The sequence below is a fragment of the Oryctolagus cuniculus genome, chromosome 11 (assembly GCF_051225735.1).
Source record: "Oryctolagus cuniculus isolate XC-2025 breed Fujian yellow rabbit chromosome 11, ASM5122573v1, whole genome shotgun sequence".
NCBI classification, from domain to species: Eukaryota; Metazoa; Chordata; class Mammalia; order Lagomorpha; family Leporidae; genus Oryctolagus; species Oryctolagus cuniculus.
This window is the reverse complement of record NC_142877.1, coordinates 71,941,461-71,968,114: the sequence shown is the minus strand read 5'-3', so window position 1 is coordinate 71,968,114 and position 26,654 is coordinate 71,941,461. Positions and strand designations below refer to the sequence as shown.

At 44.1% G+C, this 26,654-nt stretch overlaps 1 pseudogene across 1 annotated transcript; it reads left to right on the top strand.

Moving 5' to 3' along the window:
* The first annotated feature begins 907 nt into the window (after positions 1-907).
* LOC149123520 (ubiquitin-conjugating enzyme E2 variant 2 pseudogene) lies at positions 908-2,934 on the top strand (annotated as a pseudogene). The gene has a single exon (XR_016216880.1). The product of XR_016216880.1 is annotated as a ubiquitin-conjugating enzyme E2 variant 2 pseudogene (transcript).
* The last annotated feature ends 23,720 nt before the right edge of the window (positions 2,935-26,654 follow it).

Here is a 26,654-nt window from a genome sequence, read left to right as displayed (position 1 = left end):
AGTCTAGTTGAATAATTTGAAATACAATCAAGAATACCATCTTTGCCAGATTTCTTTTCTTTTTTTTCCAGTGGATCCCTGTTAAAATTTGCAGTTCTTCTATTTGTCTTTCCCAGGCATACCCAATATTTATATTGTCTTTATTTCTCTCTCAGTTTACTCATGTGCTTCTGTTCAGGGTGGTTTAGCAATATGCTAAAATCTTAGGACTTTGTTTCCTATGTCAAACAAGATTATGTAGGTTAATATCTTCACTGCATATTATGTTTTCCATTTATTTTGGTTAATGATTCCAGACCTCTGCAGGCAGGAACATCCACAAATTCAAGATGATTTCTCTGCTCCTGAGAATCCAGCCTCCCTTTTCTCCTGAGGCTATTTCCATTCATATTATATATTACTTCTACATGAATTCAATATAACACAAATTTAACTACATCAAGACGATATCCCTGTGGGGCCGGTGCTGTAGTGCAGTGTGTTAATGCCCTGGCCTGAAGCGCAGGCATCCATATGAGTGCCGGTTTGAGACCCGGCTGCTCCACTTCCGATCCAGCTCTCTGCTATGGCCTGGGAAAGCAGTAGAAGATGGCCCAAGTCCTTCAGCTCCTGCACCCACATGGGAGACCTGGAAGAAGCTCCTAGCTCCTGGCTTCGGATGGGCATAGCTATGGTCACTGCGCCTAACTGAGGAGTGAACCATCAGATGGAAGACCTCTCTCTCTCTCTCTCTCTCTCTATCTCTGCCTCTCTTCTCTCTGTGTAACTCTGACTTTCAAATAAATAATAAATAAATCTTTCTAAAAAAGATCTCTCTGATAAACAGAATAATGCTCAAAATAATGCAATATTCCACATCTGTCAAAAGAAAATAACTCATACTCATCATTTGCTGTAACTTTATTGATATTAGATGGGATTAAGATAACCAAACATCACATGGAGAATAATTACATATCTTTCAATTATTCTTCCCACTCGCTTTCAAGAAACTTGTCAACACAGGCTTGATGCATTGAGAAATAAATAATGCTACTTTAAAGGAACCATTATGAAGCTCAAACTGACAACTCAATGTTGAAAATCAAGGACAATTAAACTTTTGCTTATCCTCAGAGTTAATTTACCACCCTTGAGATCTTGTTTCACCTCCTTTAAGTGTTTTAAAAAGACAGACTGATTTTTTAAGAAAGGCCCCATGTAGGTAATGCTTTACTTGAACAAATAGAATGTTTAAAAATCCTGTGCTGTTCTAGCATCCTTGACTGCCTATGTTTGATAGAAAATTTAAACTGAAGTAGCTTCTACGAATACAAAACAAGAAAACTGATTTTGAACAATTGCTGTAACTTTTTGTCTTAGCCTAGAAGACAAAGGATGAGGCAAGTTATATGCTCATATTTTATTAGGAGGGAGGTGGACAGACATTTGACACAGCAGATAGGAGACCTGGGATTAGGTCTCAGGTCTACTCCTGACTCCAGCTTCCTGCTAATGTGTACCCTGTGAGGCAGAGGTGAAGGTTCAGGTGGTTAGGTCCCTGCTACTCACATGGGAATCCCAGATTGAGTTCTGGTCTTCCAGCTCCCAACTTCAGCCTGGTCTAGCCACAGTTGTTGTAGGCATTTTGGGGAATGAGTCCATGGATGGGAGAGCGCTCTCTCTCTCTCTCTCTCTCTCTCTCTCTGCGTGTGTAACTCTTACTTTCAAATAAAATAAATATTAAAAAAAAAAAAAAAGCAGGCTGCATCTGGCTGCAGGAGATTATGGCGGTCTCCACAGGAGTTAAAGTTCCTCATAATTTTCGCTTGTTGGAAGAACTTGAAGAAGGACAAAAAGGAGTAGGCGATGCTACGGTTAGCTGGGGCCTTGAAGATGATGAAGATATGACACTTACAAGGTGGACAGGCATGATTATTGGGCCACCAAGGACAAATTATGAGAACAGAATATATAGCCTGAAAGTAGAATGTGGACCTAAATACCCAGAAGCTCCTCCATCAGTTAGATTTTTAACAAAAATTAATATGAATGGGATAAATAATTCCAGTGGAATGGTGGATGCACGGAGCATACCAGTAGTAGCAAAATGGAAAAATTCATGTAGCATTAAAGTTGTACTTCAAGAGCTAAGACGTCTAATGATGCCCAAAGAAAATATGAAGCTTCCACAGCCACCAGAAGGACAAACATACAACAATTAATTTTAATGGATCTCAAACTTGTCTTAAATCAACAACCTTCTACTCATATTAATGTCTTGATTAAATATCACAATGCAGAATACCCACACATTCAGTAAAGAATTCCAGCTGGTATATGTGACCCGGACATTTGTAATATATTTAATATATGTACACCCATTATGTTTTCAGGTAACGGGAGGAAAAATGCAGCACAATTTTTCTTTCTCTTGTTGAGGCACTGTCATTTAAACATAAACCTGGAGTGCTCCAAGTAGGATTCGGGTTTACAAGACGCAAGCGTGGCAAGATGTGTGAGATGGCAGTGGAAACGTGTGTTTCTGAAAAGTAAAAATCCCGAGAAGGACAAACAGAAATGGCATGCTTTATCCATCTTGCTTAGTGAAAGAGCTGCAGTTGAAATTGTTTAAAGTAGCAGGTACAATGAATATTGTCACAAATTGTGTTAAATTTTAAAGCAGTGTGGGTGCTGACTACCAGCAGTATAAAAATATGTTCAGGATTGTTTTGATACCTGTATTTATAATAAAAAAAACATTGGGGGGGTTGATGAATTTCTGTTAAAAGCTGTTCCTGTGTGTTACATGTAACAGACATGGTAAATATTTGTTTACATTCTTTGTTTAACAAACCATGCATTTAAGTTCAAGTGAAGTCAACAAAAAAAGAAAATAGGTGTATGGAGATGTGATTTTGAGATTAAAGTTAGTCATAAAATGTAAATAAAATGTGGAAAGTGTCCTGGTGGGGGGGGGGAGCAAATAGGAGTAGAAAGTGGTGCCTTAAGAAGGTGGCCACAGCTTCACAAGGACATACGATGGGCCGCATGGTCAGGTACCTGGAATCCTGTACACAGAGTGGCTCCTCATGGAGTAAGGGACATAAGTTAACGTGTTGGCTCCTTGGCACCTCCTGTCTCTAGCTGGTCAAAGTAGACCCCACAGGTAGCTAACTTCCTGGTGTTCCTGGGCTGTGCAATCTAAGACTCCTCCAGGCAACCACTTTGGAAGCTACAGCCTGAGGCCCAGAGCTGCCTCTGAGTCTGTAAGTGGCAGCAGCAGCCAGACTCCACCAGTCAGGTTGGGCTAGCTTGAGAACTGGTTCTGCTGCAGCTCTCATGTGTGGGTGCAGTGGAGGCCAAGGCCGTGATGGTCCCTGTGCCCAGGGAAGGAAGCACCACCAGCCCCTCCAGTTAGAAAGCAGCTGGGAAGCCGGGGAGGCAGATCTTGGGGAACACAAAGAAAAGTCCAATACTGTTATATTCAAATGCCCTATCTCCAAATTCCCTGTAAAACACACTTTTTGAGCGCCTGTTATTTGCCAGCCTTTTTGCCATGGGTACAAAGATAATAAAACAAGGCCTTAGCTTCATGATAAACTGTAATTTAATATACTAAATACCACGACCCTGGAGCTCCAAATGAGAAACATGAATTCTGTCTGGGAGAGAGCAAGGAAAGCGGCAAGGAAGAGAACATGGGTGAGTAGGGCAGCTTTGTCTAATGTGGGTGAGACATACAGAAGAGGATAGACTGCAAGACACGAGGAAAATTAGCCAAGAATATGCATCCTGTCTCCTGAGCATGGAAAGAGGACTATACGTGAGTGATCCCTGGTAGCAGATGGTGGTCTTGTGCTCCCTAAACTTTCTGCCATTATGGCCACATATAAGGCATTCTGGCAATTAAGGAAAAAAAATCCAATAACCATAATCTAATCCATAAATATATTATTTACTTAGTTCAAGGCAAGTCATCCCAGAGTTGTTTTGGAAACCAAAAGTGTAACCAAGAACAAAGGGTCTTTTTCCTATTCTGCCACCTTTGACTTGCACCCATAATCTTATTCCTTCCGAATCCCAAAATGATTGCTTCCGCTCCAAACACTACATCTTCACAGAAAAAGAAGGAAGCAAGGCGGCAGAAAGAGTTGCCTTTTTTTTTTTTTTTTTTTTTTTTTTTTTTTTTTTCCCAAAGAACGTTCTCAGAGGCCCCTGTAGATGTTCTTTCACACCCTATGGACCTGAACTGGGCTGCAAGCCCCAACAAAATAGGTCAAAACAGGCGAGGATAAAGAGATGAAGACTGCTGTGATGCAGAGCAGGCATCGTGGTGCAGCAGGTTAACCACTGCTTGTGATGCCTGTGTCCCATATGAGAGATTTTCCATAGAAGAGTGCCAGATAACGGCCTGCTTCTGATCCAGCTTCCTGTAATGTATCCTGGGAGACAAAGGATGATGGCCCAAGTACCTGGGTCCCTGCCAGCCACATGGGCAACCTGGGAGGAGTTCTGGGCTCCTGGCTTCAATCTGACCCAGGTCTGGCTGTTGCAGACATTTGGGGAGTGAACTAGAGGATGAAAGATCTCTGTCTCTGTCTCCCTCCCTCTTGCTCTCTCTCTTCAAGCAGATGAGAAATAAATAAATATAAAAAAGATTGCCTGGGGATCCTTGTAGGCATTTCAGGAGTGAAACGGTGAATGAGAGCTTATAATTAGCCTCCTCGATTTCCTTCCTCCTGGTCAGTGCACTCATTCTAACAACCCGATGATGTCAATGTTACACTGGAAATACCTCTTCCTTGTCTATAGGGCGAGTCCAAGTTCTGTGACTGTTGCAGTTGATTTCTCAACAGTGTTGCAGTGGATTCGTTTCTGAGAGGTGGAGCGTGGTGGGGGCAAGAGGCCCAGAGTCAGGCCTGCAGCCGGCAGGCTCATTTATTTGAGTTAGTACAACAGCTTATATAACCAAGACCAGCCAATCCAGTCAAGGGGCGGTCTATGCCCCAACCAATCACAGCCTGTTGCCAGGCAGTTTCCAAAGCCATCCAGTCACAGCCTGTTGCCAGTCAGGCTCTTGCCGCCAGGCAGTTTCTGAAACCATCCAATCACGGCCTGCGGTCACTCAGGCTCTGTTGTCATGTGGTTTCCTCTGTTGTCATGTGGTTTCCGAAGTCATCCAATCACGGCCTGTTGCCAGGCAGTTTCTGTTGTCAGTGGCCATCTTGGCATGACCTTTTCACCTCAGTGGCCATCTTGGCATGAACTTTTCACCTCATTCCACCACATGTGACTATTAATGCTTCTTCATGTGATCTCTTCAGTTTTTTTTTTTTTTTTTTTTTTGACAGGCAGAGTGGACAGTGAGAGAGAGAGAGACAGAGAGAAAGGTCTTCCTTTGCCGTTGGTTCACCCTCCAATGGCCGCCGCGGCCGGCGCGTTGTGGCCGGCGCACCGCGCTGATCCGATGGCAGGAGCCAGGAGCCAGGTGCTTATCCTGGTCTCCCATGCAGGTGCAGGGCCCAAGCACCTGGGCCATCCTCCACTGCACTCCCTGGCCACAGCAGAGGGCTGGCCTGGAAGAGGGGCAACCGGGACAGAATCCGGTGCCCTGACCGGGACTAGAACCCGGTGTGCCGGCGCCGCTAGGCGGAGGATTAGCCTAGTGAGCCGCGGCGCCGGCCTTCTCTTCAGTTTTATCCCCTCTCACTCTGTGGCAGGCACTCTGTTGCAGATATGTGCAATTAGCTGAGATTCCCAGAATGCATCATTCTGGTTGTAACCTCTGGTGGTTTATAAATACAACAGGTCCCCTCATTTATGGGGATAAGTTCCCAGATCCCCTGGAAATGGTAGAAAAGACAAATAGTATTGAGCTCTCTATTTGCTGTGTTTTTTCCTATACATACATAATAATAATCAAGTTTAATTTATAAGTTAGATACAATTAAAGATTAGCAATAATAACTGAGAATTAAATGATATAACAAAATAAATAACAACTAGGGGCTGGTAAAGTGGCATAGCAGGCTAAGCTCCTGCCAGGGATGCTGGCATCTCATGTTGGCGCCAATTCAAGTTCCAGCTGCTCCACTTCCTATTCAGCTCCCCACTAATGCACCTGGGAAGGCAGTGAAAGACAACTGAGTGCTTGGGCCCCTGTCACCCATATAGGAGACCTGGATGGAGTTTGAGGCTCCTGGCTTCGACCTGGCCCAGCCCCAGTCATTGAAGCCATTTGGGGAGTGAGCCAGCCGATGGAAAATCTCTCTGTCTCTCTTGTCTCTCCCTCTCTGTCAGTCTGCCTTTCAGAGTAAATAATTAAATAAATAGATAGATCAATAAATAAATCTTTTTTAAAAAACTAAAAATTAAAGCAATATATTGCAATAAAAGTTATGTGAGTGACCTCTCCAAATGTCTTACTGTATTGTCCTCACCTTTCTTGTGTTGATGAGATGAGGTGAAGTGAAGTGAATGACATAGGAATTATGACATAGCATTAGGCATAATGTAAGGATTACTTGCTCAGAAGCAATGTGGGGACCAGTGCTGTGGTGCAGCTGGTTAAGCCGCTGTCTGCAGTGCCGACATTTCATATGGGCGCCGGTTCAAGTTCTGGCTGCTCCACTTCTGATCCACCTCCCTACTAATGGCCTGGGAAAGCAGTGGAAGATGGCCCAAGTCCTTGGGTCCCTGCACCCACACAGGAGACCCAGAAGAAGCTCCTGACTTCAGCCTGGCCCAGCCCTGGCTATTGCGACCATTTAGGGAGTGAATTAGAGGATGGAAGATCTCTGTCTCTGTCTCTGTCTCTCTCTCTCTTTCTCTGTGTCTCCTCTCTCTCTCTCTCTGTAACTCTGACTTTCAAATAAATAAATAAAAAAAATTTTTTGAAGCAGTGCGATACCACAGTTGCTCTGATAAGAAAGATGGCTACTAAGAGACTAACAGGAAGGTAGCAGATACAGCATGGATACGCAGGACACAGGGATGATCCCTGTCCTGAGTGGGACAGAGCAGGACAGTGTGAGCTTTCATCATGCTACTCAGAATGGCATAGAGTCTAAAACTTATGAATTATTTTCTACTTCTGGAATTCTCTATTTAATATTTTCAGACAGGTAATTGAAACTGTAGAAAACAAGACCTTGGGTAAGGGGAGATACTCTCCTGCCTCTACTGGTTTCCTGCATCATCTTCCTAACAACTGCAACTTACATTTCAAACTTAAATACTTTCTACTCAGAAAATCTTCCAGAAAGTTCTCTGTTTTCTGAAAGAGTGCTCTGCTAACATTCCTTTTATGGCATTTACAGCTTGTGGTAGCTACTTACTTTTTCATTTATCTCCTTCACCAGACTGGAAATTCCCAGGGCTTAGCCCGGTACCCAGAATTCAGAAGCCACTTTAAAAGTGCTGATGAGATGAAAAATCTCTACAGATGTGTGCTTTCAACTCCAACCCCACCAGGTTTTCATTTGTTTGATTTGTCACTAGCTGAATGCCACCTCAAGGACTTTCCAAACATTCCCCATCCTCCGACAGCCTCCAGTCCAGTCTGCCTCCCTCATCCTCAGCGGGTGATCTCAACCTCAACTTCTTTTATTTTAAAGTAAAATTTCTCTCTCTCTTTTTTTTTTTTTTTTTGTTTTGTTTTCAGTCCTTAAGGCTCAACTCCTTGCATGGGCTTTGGTGGAGGTTGTGTGACAACACCCACGGTCTAAATTCAGGGTGAGGGTGTTTTGGACTTCCTGAGGGTTACTTCAGACTACCTTGCTGTGGATGCCACAACTCCAGGTTGCCTGGGAAGCACACGGTTGTCAAACGGACTCCCTTCAGAAATGTCCCAGAAAACCACAGCCTCCACTGTGCTTCAAAAGATGAACTTAGGGGCCAGTGTTTTGGCACAGCAGGTTTAAAGCCCCAGCCTGCATCACTGGCATCTCATATGGGTGCCGGTTCAAGTCCTGGCTGCTCTACTTCCAATCCAGCTCCCTGCTAAATCCAGCCTGGGAAAGCAGTAGAAGATGGCCCAAGTCCCTCTGCACCCATGTGGGAGACCCTGAAGAAGCTCCTGGCTCCTGGTTTCAGATCAGCTCAGCTCTGGCTGTTACAGCCATTTGGGGAGTGAACCAGTGGATGGAAGACACCTCCTGCCCCCACCTTCCTACCTCTCTCTGTAACTCTTCCAAATAAAATAAAATAAAATAAAATAAAATAAAATAAATATTTTTAAATATGATGAACTTAGTGGCCTCATCCTTGGGTACACATTGGGTTCAGTTCATGTGGGCAGGCTGCATGTGGCCTTAGCCCTTTTTGGCACAACCATTGATCCCTTTTCCTTTGTCATCTTGAAAATGAGGACTCCAGTGAGCTGGACTTCTGCTTAGAGTTCAATGATGACACTAATATCAAGGCTCTTAATCTTTCTTCATTGATCTTCATTCTCAACTCAACCTTCATTCTCAACGCCTGATGTTTCTTGATTGCTCACTGTCTTCATCACCCATCTACAAGGAAAAAGTGTCTTCTGCCTAAGAATTTAATGGCCTTGGACCTCTCGCTCCAGAATCTTCTGTCTTCCCTTTGATACCTGCTAGAACTCTTGTCTCCTTCCAGTCCTTAGACACCCGTCACACTGGTCACCCTCGCAATGTCTCACATCTCAGATTTCTGCCCCGTGTCAATGACACAGCCAAGCCCTGTGGCAGGGGTTCTACAACTGGTGGCTCAAATATGAGGTAACATGACCCATAGAGGTGTTTCACTTGACCCTCACGGTGTTTTTAAAATTTGGAAATTTCACTTAAAAATCAAGATTTCAGTCTTTTCCCTAATGGTCTGGCTGCTCGGGGCCACATTTCCACATGGCAACAATGGTGTGGGACCTTTGAGCAGGACGTGTGACCACCAGGTGGTCAGAACAGCTTCTGGCCCTCTATGCTCACTTTTGTTACCTGTAAGGGCCTGGGAAGCATCTGAGTTTGCAGTCCCCTAGACTTGTGGGTTTTGTCCTTATGTTTCAGCTTTGGAAGTGTCCACTCTCATAACTCCTTTCAACCGCTCCCCTTGCTTCCTGTCCCTCATCCAAATCTCATTCCTTGCACCCTGGCAAAACCATCTTTGTAAAACACTGCTGTGATCCTGTCTTTCTTCTACTACTTTACATTTGGTAGCTGAGGGAATGAGACATGGCGATTTGTCAGGATTTTCGTCCACTTCCTTCTTGGCAATCCAGTTATATTTCGACTTCAACAGAATGACAGCCCACCTTTCCTATACCGTTCTTGGTATTTAAGATACTTTTAGTTTTCCCCATCACTTGAAAAAGAAAATCCAAAACTTACGACCTTCAACCATCCAGACCCAACCTATTGCTTTCTGATATCCACCTAACATCACCTGGATGACTGTATGTTCACCAGACAACTTGAAGTTGCACCATGCTGCTCCCTTTGTTGATGCAGGCCCATTGTTAAGAAGGTCCTCCCAGGGGCTGATGTTGTGGCACAGGAGGAAAAGCTGCCACCTGTGACACCGGCATCCCATATGGGTTTGAGTCCCAGCTGCTCCACTTCCCACCCATCTCCCTGCTAAATGCACCAAGGAAGGCAGCAGAAGATGGCTCAAGTCCTTGGGCTCCTGTCCCCAAGTGGGAAACCTAGAAGAAGCCTGGCTCCTGACTTGGGCCTGGCCCAGCCCTAGCTGTTGCAGCCATTTGGGGAGAGAACCAGCAGATGGAAGATCTCTCTCTTTGTCCCTCCCTCTTTCTGTATAAATCTGATTTTCAAATAAATAAATAAATTTTAAAAAAAGAAGACAATGCTTATTTTCCTGAACTTTTGGAGATCCCTTGGACATTCTGGCATTCTTTTATAGCTGGATTTTCTTTGGCCCACTATATTATGTAGGGACTAATTCCTCTACCTTTTATCCCATCAGAGCATCCAATACATACCATTCTTTCCTTCAACAAGCTTCTGTGTAAGCTTCCTGTAACAGTGGGCACTGAGTCAGGTCCTAGCATACATACATGGGAGAGGCATAGTTCCTGTCCTGATGGGGTTCTCATTCAGACTGGTGAGACTGACACTAAAGCATGATAAACATAGAAGTATGTAGAAAATATAGGGAAACTTTACTCATGGGGGGAGATGGAGAGTGGAAAAGTTAGGGTGTAGAGGATGTGACACTTCAATCAGGCATTAAAGGAAGACTGATCAGAGAGGTGAGCAGAGGTAATGATTGAAGTGAAACTAAAGCCAGCGATGCTTATATAACTTATTGGCCATTGTGAGGATGATAAGGTACCCCAGTTGAAGGATTAACCCGAGTTTATTTAGATTATGTAGGTTTTAGTTTGGTATGAAACAGATAAATAAAGCTTAGCCCTATCACAGAGGGATGAATTCTACCAAGTTAAGTATGTAGGGAGAAAACTTGAGTCACTCTACTTCTGGGTTGTTGATTCCCTCCAGTGCCTACTTCACTTTGTTGGCAGGTGATTATTTTAGATGAGCATTTTTACATTGCAGACATTTTTAAAAAGAGGAATACAGAGTTGATAATCAAGATCTGGTGTCAACCCATGTGGGAGACCGGAAGAAGCTCCTGGCTCCTGGCTTCGGATCTTCCCAGCTCCAGCCATTGCAGCCATTTGGGGAGTGAACCAGCAGGTGGAAGACTTTCTCTCTCTCTCTCTCTGCCTCTCTGTAACTCTGCCTTTCAAATAAATATATAAATCTTAAAAAAAAAAAAAAAAAAGATCTGGTGCTGACCAGAAAACCAGTAAAAAATGTCATACACACACACCCATTGCAATACGGTTCTTGCAGACCAAAAACAGCTTTGATATTGGAACTCTTCCATTCACTGAACATGACTTGAGTAGTACAGCCACCTGCCAAAGCTTAAGTCACTGCTAAAATGGCTTCCCTAATATAAGACAATTCCCAGAATCTGCCTCAGCCAGGAGAATGACCTTTGATTTCATCTGTAAAATACACAGCCTTATTTGACTAAGATAAGCAAAAAACCCAGCAACTTTAAATATAACTTACTTCATTTGATCATCTGAACTGAAATCTCTTTTTACATGAGAGCAGAGCTCTCCATCAGCAGGTTTTTTTCCTTCTTTCTTTCTTTTTCTTTTTTCTTTAGTTTTTAAGGGACAGCTGGCTTCAAACGTTTTGATTGCTTTTTTTCCCTATTGTAAAAATATTGTCAAGCACTTCTGGTGAGGTGTGCAACAAGAATGCAAACATCACGTACATCCTGCTGATTTACAGGGGGACTGTGACCACAGTAACAAGTGGTGGCTATTGTGTGTGTGGAAACACCAGGAAGAAAACAGCCCTAGAAACACGGCCCTTGCATAGTGATCAGTAATATTACGTATTTCTCTATCTTAAAGCTAGCTTGGAAACACCAGTGAATGACTGGAGGAGAACACAGGCCATGGGTTTTCTCGCTGTGGGAGCTTTAGCCTCCCACCTGGGCAGTCTTCCACCTGGGCAGTAGCCCTTCATCCCTTCCCTCTGCCCAGAAACTCAGGAGTATTCACTCCAGATCCTGATCCTTGGCCTGAGCCAGTCTGGGGCACTGCCCTCCTGGGAGGTGGAGGATTACACGCCGACTGACAGGGATGTGAGCTGGCAGCCTTGCCTTGTCATTCCAAACTCAAATCCAGGTGAAACCAGCCTGGGTAACCAGGTGGCACCGGGAGGTTTGTAAAGAGGTGGGCATGGAATGTGACCCAGTGTGCTTCTTGGGCTGCCCTTTGACCCAACCCATGGCCATCTCTCCTTACCTGTGATAACTGCCCCCCACCCACTGATAAGCACCCTGGGGAAATCCCCACTGTCCTGATAACCATGGCTAGGCCACAGTGAGTGTGAGTGCCTTCTGGGTTTTTCCCTGGGGCCAATCACTTTGCAGTGTGGCTCTTGGGCAGACGCCAGTTGCCCAGCTAGAGGACTGTACGCAGTACGCAATTCAGGGGAATTTCATTTTTCCTGTGCTGCTTGCTAAATAGCTAATGAAACACAGCCGAGGTTAAAAAGCCTCCCCAGTGTTTGTGGGCGTTGATGTTGTGTTTTTTAAGGGGAGTGTGTGTGTCAGGGGGCAGAGGGGGGAGTGCAGCCACTCATTAACCAGGCTGAATCCTTGGTACCTGTTTGCTCTCTGAAGCCCAGTCTGAGGAGGAGAGTTAGTGGCAGGGCAGCAGCAGAATAGAAGCAGAGGCACAGCAGGATTTTCCACTCCTCTTCCACCAAGGAGGGACTTAGGCCCCGGGAGATGCCAGGCCTCAGGATCAGCCGCCCCTGGCTTTGCCGGCTGGTGTAATGGTTCTGTTCTCACAGAAGTGCTGACAGAACATGACAAATAGAAAACAGATGTGAACTGACCTTCCAAAAATGTGTTCCAAGGCTTCTGATTCTCCCTAGGAACCCTTCAGGGGGAGAGATGCCACCTTCAGGCGGCAATGCTCATGGCACCCTCAAGGGCTGGTGTTGATGTCTGTGATGACCTGACCAGGCCCTTGTGCTCGCACGAGCCTTTCCCTCGGCTTCTATCTCACACGTGGTCACCTCCCCTCACCCACGAACACACAACCGTGTCTTTCATAGCTGTAGTTACCTATTCTAAGCACAGAGACTGCTCCTCTCTCATTCAAAAAAATTTGTTTATTCTTTTTATTTAATTAAAATGCAGAGAGAGAGAGAGAGAGAGAGAGAGAGAGAAGGAGAGTTCATCCATCTTCTGGTTCACTCCCCAAATGCCCACAACAGCCAAGGCTGGGCCAGGATGAAACTAGGAGCCAGAAACACCCAGCTCCCGCATGGGCTTCAGGGGCCCAAGCACTGGAGCATCTTTTGCTTCCTATGCACATCAGCAGTGAGCTGGACTGGAAGCAGAACGGCCAGGACCTGCAGTGACTTAACCCACTGTACCACAACACCAGCCCCTCCTCTGCCATTTTTGCCATTGAATCCATACTCGCTTTGACAATGCCCCTGTCACCAGGTCTATTACTAGCTCCAAAGTAACCAAATGCTGGTTGAAAAACCATGGAGTACACTGGCTGTGCCTATTTAACAGCTTAAGTTAGAGGCCAGCTGGGAAAACAAGCTTCCCTGCTCCTCTCTCGCGGCCTTCTTGGTCTCTGGCTTCCAGGCCAAAGGGCTGCTCCTTCTGTGTGCTGAGCACCATGGACGATTCCACAGCTTCCGAACTCCATTTCTGTATTCCGTGAATGCCTATGTGTACCCTGCAATTTTTTAAAAAAAAAAATAAAGGTTTTTATATTGATTTAAAAGACAGAGAAAGACATACAGAGAGACAGAGATCTTCCATTCTCTGTTTCACTCTCTAAATGGCTGTAATAGCCAGCTGGGCCAGGCTGAAGTCAGGACCTAGAACTCCCTCTGAGTCTCCCATATGAATGGTAGGGACCCAGGTACTTGAGCCAGCACCTCCTGCCTCCCAGGGTGTGCAGGAGCAGAAGTGGGCATCAGAAGCAGAGGAGCCAGAACTCAAACCCCGGCAACACAGTATGGGATGTGGGCATCCCACGTGGTGTCTTAACCACTGTGCCAAATGTCTGCCCTGACGACAATACTTTGCTGAAGACTTTCTTCCTTACTGATAACCCATAAAGCATGGTATGTTTACTCTGAGAAATAAAGTCATGTAATAGAGCAAATTCATCCCAATAGCATAGATAAGCATTCAACTACATCACTCGCAAATTGGTTTGGTTTAAAAGTCTGGGCACCTCCTAGCAGCCAAACCAGCAATCACCCTGAAAGTCTAGGTGATTCATTATTATGTAAGAAGTATCATCCCAGGGTAGGTATTGTAGTACTGAGGGTCAAGCCACTGCTTGGGATGCCCACATACCATACTAGAGTGCTAGTTGGAGTCCTGGCTCTTCCACTTTTTTTTTTTTTTTTTGTCCAAGCAGAGTTAGACAGTGAGAGAGAGAGACAGAGAGAGAGAGTTATAGACAGTGAGAGAGAGATAGAGAGAAAGGTCTTCCTTCCGTTGGTTCACTCCCCTAATGGCCACTGCAGCTGGCACTACGCTGATCCAAAACCAGGAGCCAGGCACTTCCTTCTGGTCTCCCATGCGGGTGCAGGGACCCAAGCACTTGGGCCATCCTCCACTGCCCTCCCGAGCCACAGCAGAGAGCTGGACTGGAAGAGGAACAACCGGGACTAGTACCCGGGGTGCTGGCGCCACAGGTGGAGGATTAGCCAAGTGAGCCAAGGCGCTGGCTGCTCCTCCACTTCTTATCCAGCTTCTTGATGCTGATGTACCCAAGAAGGCAGAAGATGATGGCCCAAGTACTTGAGTCCCAGTCACCTATCTGAGAGACGGGGATGGAGTTCCTGGCTCCTGGACAACTCTAGTTGTTGTGGGTATTTGGCGAGTGAACCAATGGATCAAAGATATCCCTCCCTTCATCCCTCTCTCCCCCCACCCCATTCTGTCACTCCGCTTTTCAAATAACTAACTAAATAAATATTTTAAAAAATATTGTCCACGTACATGGTTGAGGCCCTATGCAGGACCAAGTCCAAGTTCCCTAGCCGCCAGAAGATCCACATCTCAAAGAAGTGGGGCTTTACTGAGTGTAATGTGGATGAATTTGAAGACATGGTGGCTGAGAAGTGGCTCATCCTGGGTGACTGTGGGGTCAAAGATATCCCCAACTGTGGTCCTTAGACAAGTGGCGGGCCTCTGCTCATGAGGGCTTCAGTCTCCTGCGCTCCTTAATCATCAATAATAAATTTTGATTCCTGTTAAAAAAAAAAGTGCTGTCCAACTCCCAGATATCATATGCCATGAAATTTTCCATCTAATTTTAAAGTAAACTGAACAGAAAGTTCTGTGCAGATAGAGCTTGTAAAACCAAACATCTGAATCTTTTTGTATTCCTGTATCACTTAAGAGTAAATTATTTGTTCAATGTGTGGAATAATAAAAATGCACCCTCTACCAGAATATACAGTCATTGTTTATATATTTGAGTTTTACAAATGGTCAAAAGTGCCAAAAATGCAATTTATACACATTGGCTTAGTTGAAAGTGGTGATGATCTTACACGACGAACAATATCATGTTAATTTTACAGTGTAGACAAATGTAGCTGGTAGATGTGAAATAACTTGTGTTGCTTCACAGTTCATAAGTGGGAGAGCAGGATTGCCTGTGACAGTGGCTCCAGGATTTTCACATGAGAAGGGCTGGGGCAGCATTTGGTGGGAATGTGTGCAGGTGACTTGTCTTGACACTGTATTTGCTTAGCCAGCTGGTTGCTTTATATAGCACATTTATTTGGGTTAGATTGAGGGGGGAGAAGTGATCAGGGAGACTTTTTACTGCCCCCTCCCCCACATCATGCAAGCTACTTCTGGGGCTCTTATTGCTTCTCTGATTCCAAGATCCACTTTCTTTTAGTTCATTTTTTTTTTTTTTATTTGACAGATAGAGTTAGTGAGAGAGAGAGAGACAGACAGAAAGGTCTTCCTTCCGTTGGTTCACTCCCCTAATGGCTGCTACAGCTAGAGCTGCGCCAATCTGAAGCCAGGAGCCAGGTGCTTCCTCCTGGTCCCCCATGCAGGTGCAGGGGCCCAAGCACCTGGGCCATCCTCCACTGCCCTCCTGGGCCACAGCAGAGAGCTGGACTGGAAGAGGAACAACCGGGACTAGAACCCAGCACCCATATGGGATGCTGGCACTGCAGGTGGAGGATTAACCAAGTGAGCCATGGCGCTGGTCCCTAGTTCATATATTTTACAACATGAAGTCCCAAAAAGAAAATGTTACAGCCAAATCTGTTTTATTAGTAGATTTTTGACCAAAGGATTTATTAACTCGAAGTTCTAGCCTTTGCCTGTTTTTCTGGTGCAATGTCTGTCACCACCACTTGCACTCTTGGGGAGCAAACCCTGTGGGTTTTCTGCAGCCTGTCCCTCATTCTGCTTTCTCATTTCTGGGTCTTTTCTGTGCACGTCTTTCCCTCTGCCTTCCAATCTCCCTGCATCCACTCTAGCCCTGGCTAACTCCTGTTAAGCCTCTGCTCCAGTGTCACCTCCTTCAGGTGGCCCTCCCTCTGTTCTCTTTCACGTCATCCTTCTATAACCCTCATCCCACCTGCTCTCTTTAGAGAGGTGCTCTGTGGCCCAACCCTGTGCATTGAATCCCAACTTTGTACATCTTTGGCAGTTAACTCTCTCGGTGTTGGATCTTCTTCAGCTCAAAACGGGGGGGGCAATCGTGGTACCTGAAACCTTGATATAGGATCAAGTTCACTGAGGAAAGATCCTTCAAGTGCCTAGAGCCAACTTGACATGCTGCAAACCTTCCAACAATGTTAACTCTTAGGTGGTTTAAAGTGATGGGGAGGGTCTTGACAGCATGGTTGCTTCAGTGTTTCAGGCCTAGAGCCTATGAATACTTGCCGAAAAAGGAATGTCCATTTGCACAAACAGCACATCCACTGTTCCCAAGCTTACCACCACTGTATCTCCTGTCTGGATTCCTGTCTGCAACAGGGTCCCGATAACCCCGGCTTCTACCTTTGCTTCCATCTAGACCAGCCAGGGGGATCCTTCCCAAACTAAAGTCAACTCATGTTGCTCCTCTGGCTTCCTGTCTCACTTGGAATAAAAACTCAAGTCCTTGCAATGGATTCCAAGACCCTACATGGTTTGGCTACTGATATCCACCCTGATCTCATCTTGCTCACTGAGCTCCAGCCTCTGGCCATTGGATGTTACTCAAACACACCAGGAATGCTTTTGCTTCATGAAGTTTGTCCAGCCTGTTCCTTCTGCCTGGACCATTATTTCTGAGATATGTGGCCTCTCACTCTTCTATCTCCTTCCTGTCTTGCTTAAATGCCACTTTTCCCATAAGTCCTAGATATACAACCCTATTTAAAGTTGCCACATTATCCACATTCTCCCCCAGTAACTCCCAACTCTCTTACCCTGTTCTAATTTTCTTTTTCTCATATCACCTAACACCTTCTAACTTAACTAATTATAGTTGACCTATTCATTATTTTGTGTATTGTTTATTTGCTGACTTTCCCTCCTAAAATACTAACACAGGAAAAGCAGAGACTTCTCTGGTTGTGGTTTGGACATAATGCCCTAGAAAGACTTCATTTAAATGGATCTTTTCAACAAAAAGGGTGTTGCACAAAGCCCCTTCTTTGTGTAGCTTCAACACTTCCTTTGGCAATTTGAATGCTTTGACATCTAGGCTATGGCCCTGCACATGTGGTCTTGATGGAATGTCCCGATTAGTTATCAGATGTGCCTGAGCAGCTCTGGGGAACAGCATGTCAGTTCAGGTCTCTCCCTACAGAAACAGTTTTTCATTTGCAGTTCTATTGAAATTCTTCTTGGGCTGACCCTGTCCTCAGGCAGTTCAAAACAACACACTTCCTCACAGTCTTGTTCATTAAACTTTTCCCATATTTATTGGTAAAAATAAAGTGTCATTTGTTCCCTCTAGCACTCTCTCTCTTTCTGTCTCCACAGAAAAAGAGAAAGAAAGAGGGGAAGGAGGGGAGGGGAAGGGAGAGAATGGGAGAGGGGAGGAGAAGAGAGAGAGAGAAAAGGGAAAGGGGAGAGAGAGAGAGGGGAAGGGGGAGGGGGAGAGGGAGGGGGAGAGGGAGGGGAAGGAGACTGGGAGAGAGGGAGAGGGGGAGGGGGGAGAGGGGGAGAGGGGGAGAGGAGGCAGAGGGATGCGGAGGGGGAGGGGGAGAGAGGGAGGGGGAGAGAGGGAGGGGGAGAGAGGGAGGGGGAGAGGGGAAGGAGAGAGGGGGAGGGGAGGGAGGGTGGGAGCGGGAGCACACCAGCAAGCTTTCCCATTCACTGGTTCATTCCCCAAATGCCTGCAAGGCCCAGGGCTGGGTCTGCTGGAAGCTGGGAACTCAGTCCAGGTCTCCTGAGCAGCAGGAACCCCATTACTTCAGCCATCACCACTGCCTCCTAGGGTCTCCATTATCAGGAAGCAGAAATCAGGAACTGGAGCTGAGATTTAAACCCAGGCATTTCAATGTGGGATGTAGGCATTTTAACAGCTAGGTCGAGCGTCTGCCCCATAACGTCGTTTCTTAAACTATAATTAATCATAATAATGGTCACTTTGGTCTCATTTTAGGCCAAATTCAAGGGTTTTCACTTTTAACATGTAGTTAGCTAAGTATTTATTTTTTTATATTATTATTTTTTTATTTTTTATTTTTTGACAGGCAGAGTGGACAGTGAGAGAGAGAGACAGAGAGAAAGGTCTTCCTTTGCTGTTGGTTCACCCTCCAATGGCCACCGCGGCCAGCGCGCTGCGGCCGGCGCACCGCGCTGATCCGATGGCAGGAGCCAGGAGCCAGGTGCTTTTTCCTGGTCTCCCATGGGGTGCAGGGCCCAAGCACCTGGGCCATCCTCCACTGCACTCCCTGGCCACAGCAGAGAGCTGGCCTGGAAGAGGGGCAACTGGGACAGAATCCGGCGCCCCAACCGGGACTAGAACCCAGTGTGCCGGCGCCGCTAGGTGGAGGATTAGCCTAGTGAGCCGTGGCGCCAGCCCAGTATTTATTTTTAATATGTTGGCATACAGCTGGACAAGACTCTGTGCCCAGCATTAGGACAGGATAAGGTTAGAAGGGAAAGCCAAATTACACTAGATTTTGTGCCTTGGCATGGAACAGACCCAGTGCAGGCACTGAGAGTAACTAGTGGCAGAAAACAGTAAACTGCGAGCAAGGATAACAAAAAAGAGAGGCCAGCAAGGTGCTCTGTCAGTTTAGAGGAAGGTGAGCTTGCTTGGGGGTAGAGGATTCCAGCCCTGTGGGAAGGACATATTTCAGCAAAGGAAGGAGATAGCAAGTGCGTCAGACAAGTTCAGGGTACATTCAAGGAACAGAGTGAAGAGCCTACTGGTTGAAGTCAAGGGCATGTATACACTAATTCTTTAACTTATACATTTATTTTTAATTTACCATCAAAGTCCTTCCAGCCATGCCCCACACAGGATCTTTCCAGGTTTTACAGAATATTGGCTCCTATTTTTTTTTAAAGAGTTATTTATTTTATTTGAAAGTCAGAGTTACACAGAGGAGAGGCAGAGAGAGAGAGAGAGAGGTCTTCCATCTGATGGTTCACTCCCCAATTGGCCGCAACGGCTGGAGCTGTGCCGATCCGAAGCCAGGAGCCAGGAGCTTCTTCCAGGTCTCCCACATGGGTGCAGGGGTGGAAGGACTTGGGCCATCTTCTACTGCTTTCCCAGGCCATAGCAGGGAGTTGGATTGGAAGTGGAGCAGCCAGGTCTTGAACCGGTGCCCATATGGGATGCCAGCATTGCAGGTGTGCTTACAAGCTATGCCACAGGCTGGCCCCTTCATTTTTCTTCACTAATTGCCCTGGCTAGAACCTCCACCACATTGTTGAATAGATACAAAGAGATTGAACATCTTGTCTTGTTCTTTACATCTAATTGGCAAAATACCCATCTGTCACTGTTATGTATGTTTCAGGTTGAAAAAGTTCCGTATGTTTTTCATTTGTTGAGTGTTTATCATAAATGAATGTTGAATATTGTTAAATGCTTTTTCTGCATCTATTGAGATGATCATCTGTGGCTTTTTTTTTTAGTCCTTTATTCTATTAATATGCTATCTGTATTAAATTTTAGGGGTGCCCTAACACAGTACTACGTACTGGGAAGTTTAAACAGCAGAAACTTATTTTCCCCAATTCTGGAGTCTAGAAGTCTGAGATCAAGGTGTGGGCAGAGTTGGTATCTTCTGAAGCCTTTGTTGAGGGCCATCTCCTCGTGTTTCCCCATGGTGATACATGTCTGTGTCATAATCTCTTACATGGACACCAGTCAGATTCGATTAGGGCCCACTCTAATGACCTCATGTAAACTTAATAACCTCTTTAGAGACACTATCTCCAAATACAGTCACATTCTAAGGTACTAGGGGTTAGAACTTCAATATATAAATTTGGGCAGTGAGAGGACACAATCCAATTCATAGTAGTGTATCACATAGATTGATTTTTATATGTGGAACCAACCTTGCATTCCTGAAATTAATCCCACTTGATAATGCACTTAGTCCTTTTTGTAATTGCTGGATTTTATTTTGTGGAGCATTTTTGCAAACATCTAGCTTTATTATATTCTTTATTCCTATCATTCACAGTGCTATTTCACTTACCCTTAAACAGAATCCCATGAAGTGGGTAGCACTCTCATTCACCACAGTAAGTAAGGCTCGGGAAAGTTGATTTCCGAATTATAGATTTTCAGCAGCACATAGTACTAATTGGAAGTGAAATTACAGAGGAGGAAAACATTTAGGCAGATGAAGAAAGCAGGATTTAGTGAGGACAAAGAGCAACTTTGTAGGGTGGAAGTCTACACAGCCATTTTGAATGGCATCAATGATCTCAGTGATGTAAGAACTGAGGTCATCTGCTGATGTGCAGAATAAGATCAAATAGATTTGTGGTTTTAATTCATGCATGTAATTAGACCAAGTAGAGATGACAATTCTCATTAATTTTGAGAACATGATTTGACCAGATCAGCTACAGGAAGAATAGACAAAATTTTTGATGATAAGGATTTGACTATCGGTCACAATAAACCCCAGTTTCCAGAGTCTTTTTTGAAAGTTGGTGTCTTCAAAAGTTAGTTTCCAAGTTGATTTCCAGCTCACAACACCCTTCTCTAAGCCTTGGTGAAGCTGTACTTTGATACTCAAGTACCCATGACTGCCCAGGGAGGGAATGCTGAATTCAGTGGAGTGGGTGATGATGAAAGTCATTTAATTTCTTCAAGGCCTTATTCCCTTATCAAATGAGGGAACTGAATTAGATGCTTCCTAAGCTCCCTTCTATTTTGATGGCCCTATTCACTCAGTGCATAAGGGGACAGATGATTCAGTTGACTGGAAATTTTTAAACAGCAATGATGAGGAATTCCCTGAAGACAGACTAAGGACTTACTAAAGAGCAATGGAGCCTGACTGAAGACAGAGAGCATTTAACCAGTGAAAGTGAGAATGAGTAAACAATGCAGTGGGAGTAGGGGAGGGCTACTAAGAGTTGGGGATTGGCATGAGACATATCAAACACATATAAGGCTCCTGGAACTTCGGTGGTCAATAATCAGTTTACTAATTAAAAGCAACTAAAGGGAATCAAAGGCTGACCTGACTTGAGAGCCCAAGATGAGTCAGAATATGGGTAAGACCCAACTTTCATCACCTATTTTTCTATCAGGATCATGATGTTATTTGCTGCATGATGCCCTGCACAACAAGCACCTTATCCATAAATCCCTGAAGATATCCTGGCCCCTCAGTCCCTCACATCATTTGCAAGTCACGTTTTATGTCTCTGAACTAGCACATGACACTTCATCACGATCTGGTTAATGGAAGGCAAGGTTCTGATAATCAAGACATCTGTTGTTCCTAACTCTTTATTTCTATTCCTTCACTCAAATGAAATCCACTCTTATTGTAACAAATCCAAACATTTAGATACATAGTGCAGTGAGATTTTTTTTTTTCCTTTTAAGATTGGTGAAGATTCCAAGTCATTTTTCTCTGCATGCTGTAATATATTTACAAAAATGGGATCACAGACATAGCTTTTAAAACTACCTTCCCCCACTCTCACTCACCAGCCTAATCCAGATATTGCTTTCACAGTAGGGCATACAGATCTGTTCTATTCATTTTGACAATCACAGAGGATTCCATTGTATCACTGTATGCCATAACAGTTAATAAGACATTTGCCTTGCTTTCAATTTTTTTCCATTGCTTAAAGTGAACAGTGTTGCAATGAACATCCTGTATATATCTTGCATATTTGGATTTTTCTAAATAATACATTTAAAAAATGTATTTATTTATTTGAAAGGCAGAATTACAGAGAGGCGGAGGCAAAGGCAGAGAGAGAGGTCTTCCATCCGCTGGTTCACTCCCCAGATGGCAACAATGGTTGGAGCTGCACCGATCCAAAGCCAGGAGCCTACAGCTTCTTCCAGGTCTCCTATATGGGTGCAGGAGCCCAAACACTTCGGCCATCTTCCACTGCTTTCCCAGGCCATAGCAGAGAGCTGGATAGGAAGTGGAGGAGCCGGGACTCAAACTGGCACCCATATGGGATGCTGGCACTGCAGGTGGCCGATTTACTCACTACACCACAGCACCAGCCCCTAAATAATACATTCTTAAAAGTCTAATTGCTTCCAACAAAAAGTTTAAAAATGTAAATTTACGGGGCTGGAACTGTGTCATAGTGGGTAAAACTTTCGACTGCAGTGCCAGCATCCTATACGGCCGCCGGTTTGAGTCCCTGCTATTCTACTTCCGATCCAGCTCCCTGCTAAGGAGCATGCGAAAGCAGCGGAGGATGGCCCAAGTCCTTGGGCCCCTGCACCCACATGAGAGACCTGGAGGAAGCTCCCGGCTCCTGGCTTCAGCCTGGCTCAGCCTTGGCTCTTGTGGCCATTTGGGAAGTAAACCAGCAGAGGGAAAGATCTCTCTCTCTCTGTCTCTCCCTCTCTTTATAATTCTCTCAAATAAATAATCTTTAAAAAGTGTAAATTTAAAAGGTGAAGTTGCTGAGCCAGAGTATTTTAGTAAATATTAGCAAATTGTCCTTCAAGAACATTGAGCCAATCTACAATCCCACCGTTGTACCAGAGGACTTGTTCTCCCACTCTCTTGCTAGCACTGGGTGACTTTTTTTTTTGTTTGTTTGTTTTGCTTTCCTAGATACAGAGTAGGAAAAACACTTCAATATTTAAGTAAGTCTGAATTTCAGACAAAACATAAAGATCACCCATCTCCAACTGCCAGCTGGTCTGTTTCTGGTTTCAGTGGTGTCTTCTCTGTCACCAGTATTTGTCATCACCATTTATCTTCACCAACATGGATAAGAAACACTTGCTATTTAAATTTGCATATCCTTAAGATTTAGTAGGGTCAAGCATACTTATTTAAATATCTTCTTTAATGAACTATTTAAGTCTTTGGCCAGTGGTTCATTCCTCTTCCTTAATGAACTACAAGCATTTTTTTTTATCTCAGTGAGTAAGACACTGTTATCTGTCTGTTTTCCTTTATAATACTTTTATTGTTTTTCTCTCATCCAGAAGGGTTGCATTTCTATGTAGTCCAACTTATCAACTTGTGTCAACATAACAGTTTCTCAAATCATCCAGATACCTTTAGCAAATGCGTATTTGTTAAATATGCTCTATTCCACATCTAGTTAATCAGATCTTTGGGAGTGAAATTTAGGGTTCTGTACTTTTTTTTTCTTTTAATTTAATGGGAGTTACAGGGAGAGAAATCTATCACCTGGTTCATTCCTCAAATGCCCACAACAGCTGAAGCAAGTAGCCAGGAACTCAATCCAAGTGTCCCACGTGGGTGTCGAGAACTGAATTATTTGAGCCATTACCACTGCTTCTCAGGGTCTGTATCGGCATACAGTTTGAGTCAGGAGCAGGCACTTTTTATATGGAACCTGTGCATCTTAACCCTACGCAAATGTCCACGCAAATGTCCACGTCAGAACTCTGTACTTGTTAAAAAAAAGCTCCCCAGGGGATTTTCTTTCTCTTATCTCCCTTGTTTTCTCTCCTCCCTTCTATCTTTCTAGAGTTTTCTTATATTCAGTAATCAGTATGGAAGAATTTGCTGGAATTATTAAAATATAGACATGCTAACTTTGCAACTGGAAAGTGTTGCTCTGATCAAGTATCAACACAACTTTATCAGTTATTGACTTTAGTGAAAAGAAAAAAGGAATCATAATGGTTAGCTCTGAAACTGACAAACTTCTATTATGGAAAATCTTAAGCATTTACAAAAATAGAGAAAATAATGTAAGTTCCTATCCACTCGTTACTCCACTTCTACATTCATTGACACATAGGAAATCCTGTTTCATTAGTCTTCCCTATTTTTCTCTACCATCTTCCATTTTCCAGAGAAATTTAAAGCAAATTTTAGGAGATTCCTAAGCTCAAATTTGAAATTCTTTCCAATTTCAAGAAAATAATATTTATTCATTTTTTTTTCTAGCCAGTACCTGTTGGAACACCTTTTATTTTAGTCTCAAGAGTTTGAAATTGGTGTAGTGAGTAAAGCCACCACTTGTGATGCTGGCATCCCATATGGGTGGTGGTTCAAGTCTTGGTTGCTCCACTTCCGATCCAGCTCCCTGCTGAAGGGCTGGGAAAGCAGAAGATGGCCCACGTGCTTGGGCCCCTGTACTCATGGTGGAGACCTGGAAGAAGCTCCTGCTTCCTGGCTTTCCCCTGGCCTACCCCTGACCATTGTGGCCATTTGGGGAGTGAAACAGTGGATGGAAGATCTTTCTCTCTGCCTTTCCTTCTCTGTAATTCTTTCAAATAAATACTTCAATCTTTTAAAAACAAACACACACAGTTGAAATCTATAATTAGTAAGCAAACTGGAGACACTGAAAGTAATGCACAAGGAATAGGAACTTGAAAAAAATTTTAAAAAAGATGTATTTATTTTATTTGAAAGGCAGGGTTGCAGAGACAGGGAGAGAGATCTATCCACTGTTTCCCTCCCCATACACCTGCAACAGCTGGGGTTGGGTCAGGAGCCAGGAGTTTCATCAGGGTCTCCCATGTGGGTGCAGGGGCCCAAGCACTCAGGCGCTTCTGCCATTTTCCCAGATGCATTAGCAGGGAGCTGGATCAGAAGTGGAGCAGCTGGGACTTGAACAGGTGCCTATATGGGATGCCAGCATTGTAGGCTGTGGCTTAACCCATTATGCCACAACACCAGCCCCTTGAAGTGTCTTTATAAGAAATTTCAAATACCTTTTCTTTAGAATTCCACCCAGCAGTCCTCAACAGAATTTCCTTACATCGTACTAATGGCTTGCAAGATTCACATCTATAGTGTTTTGCCTTTGTGCCACTTGACGTTCATTTTTGATAGTTTTAAATTACTCCAAAGGAGGGAGGTTTAAGAAGTATTTGGACATGAGCAACAGAAAATTAAAAATGTTTTAATGCTTTGAACATGAGAATTAAGTATTATAGAGGCAGAGAAGCCTGTAGCTGTGGATTACTCATCTGAGACCCGGTGGTTGATGCAACAGCAAGCTATAGTCTCTTAATCTCCTATTTGTAAAGTATGGATAACGACAGTAACCACCTACATTGCTTAGAAAAATGAAACTTTGATCTTCTTTAAAGAAGTAAACTGTCTAATTAGCTGAGTGTTTGATTGTTCTAGCTCTTGTGGAGATGAAGGAATGATTCCTTGGTAAATAAATACTCTCTTCCACTGGTAGAATGAGGAAACAGAAATCAAGACCTTCGGAACATTGTAGAGATTTTTATCATCCTAAGCAAAATTTGTCACTGAAATATTTTTTCCTAGTGTAACAGGAAAGTATGTTTACTTTATGAAAAATTCTAATAGAGGCTGGAATTGCGGTGCTTGAATTAAGCTGCCCACAACCTTGTGCTCATCCCATATCGAAGCACTGGTTCAAGTCCTGGTTGCTCCACTTCTGATTCCAGGTCCCTGCTAATGCACCTGAAAAAGCAGAAGCAGATGGCCCAAGTGCTTGCATCCCTGTACCCACGTGGAAGACCCAGATGAAGTTCCTGGCTCCTGGCTTTAGCCTGGATCAGCTCCAGCTGTTGCAGCCCTTTGGGGAACAATCCAGCAGATGGAAAATCTGTCACTCTGCTTTTCAAATTAATCAACACATCTTTAAAAAATAGCAATTTTTATTTTAAAAAATTGGAAATCCTTTTACTTCATTTACTCTTAGCTATTTCGTAAATGTGACAGGAGAAATTGGGAGTTTGTGATGAAATTTAGGAAAATTCTTTTTCCATAAAGCAAAAACATAATTCTTTCCCTCGGGTCCCTTCCAACTTTGCTTCACTGTGTTGAAGAGATACCAAGTTCTTTCAGATTTTTGGATAGGTGGGTGGTTTCCAAACTGACTGGGATTATCCAGGTAGGGAGTTCCTGCACAAGGTTTTCCTGACTTTACAACTCTGAAAATGATTTCACCTGGTTCACACTTCATATGCTTCATTGGTGGGCAAGTGAAGTTTTGAGAAGCATAACATCCCCACCAGTGCACTGCTGAAGGGAGCACATGAGCCAAGTAGCTGTCTATTTAAATAATATGAACAGATCCTGAACAAGCCTGCTCACTTTAGCAGATTTTTGTCACAATCACTTTTCCAATGATTCATCTGGCATAGACAGATGAATGAGCCATTGCCATTATGTAGCTTTGGTCACCTCCTGGCTCTTTTTGAAATGTTTCAAAATTTTTATTGAGATTAAAATTTACATAATATTCACCTTTTCGAAGAGCACAATTCAGTGCTTTTAGTAAAATCACAGAACTGTACAACTATCACCACTAATTCCAAAACACTCGATCAGCAGATGAAGCACCCTCCATTCTCCTCATACCTTGGCAATCAACTGATCCAACAGGTTTGCATATTCTGGAATGTCACATATATGGAATCATACAATAATGCAGCTTTTTATGCCTGGCATCTTTCACTTAGCACAGTCATTCATGTTGTAGCAGAA